The following is a 475-nucleotide window of genomic DNA, read 5'->3' on the forward strand; positions in this document are numbered from 1 at the left end:
ACAGCCAGCGATCACAGTGCATCTATCCAACAGTCCCAGTCTGCCTCCCTTCGGACCCCCGCCCCCACAGACCCCTCCCTCCTTGGCCCCTGAAGCCATTTGCTTTTCTCATGCAAATAGGGTCATTTTTTAAAAAGAACCCCACTTACGCAAGCAGTGTCAAGCATTTGGCACAGGGTTCATCTAGATTAGCAGGGTGGTGGACATTTTTACTACGGAACACTTATTTATGTCTTCAGACTCTCTAAAGCTAATTACAACTTCTGTATTATTGCTGCTCTCTGACTACATAGTCAATAAAAGTGAAGCACTACAAATGTAAACAGTGTACAGTAAACTAAGCAGTCCATACCGTCTGCCTGTCTGGACGGCTTTCATTTGGTGATTATGTGCAACTTGGTTGAGAAGATTCTGTTGTATCTGCGTTACAATAAAAAAATACACAAGTCACAGATTTAAATATCGGATCCTAAAA

This window comes from Scophthalmus maximus, chromosome 3 (assembly GCF_022379125.1).
Source record: "Scophthalmus maximus strain ysfricsl-2021 chromosome 3, ASM2237912v1, whole genome shotgun sequence".
NCBI classification, from domain to species: Eukaryota; Metazoa; Chordata; class Actinopteri; order Pleuronectiformes; family Scophthalmidae; genus Scophthalmus; species Scophthalmus maximus.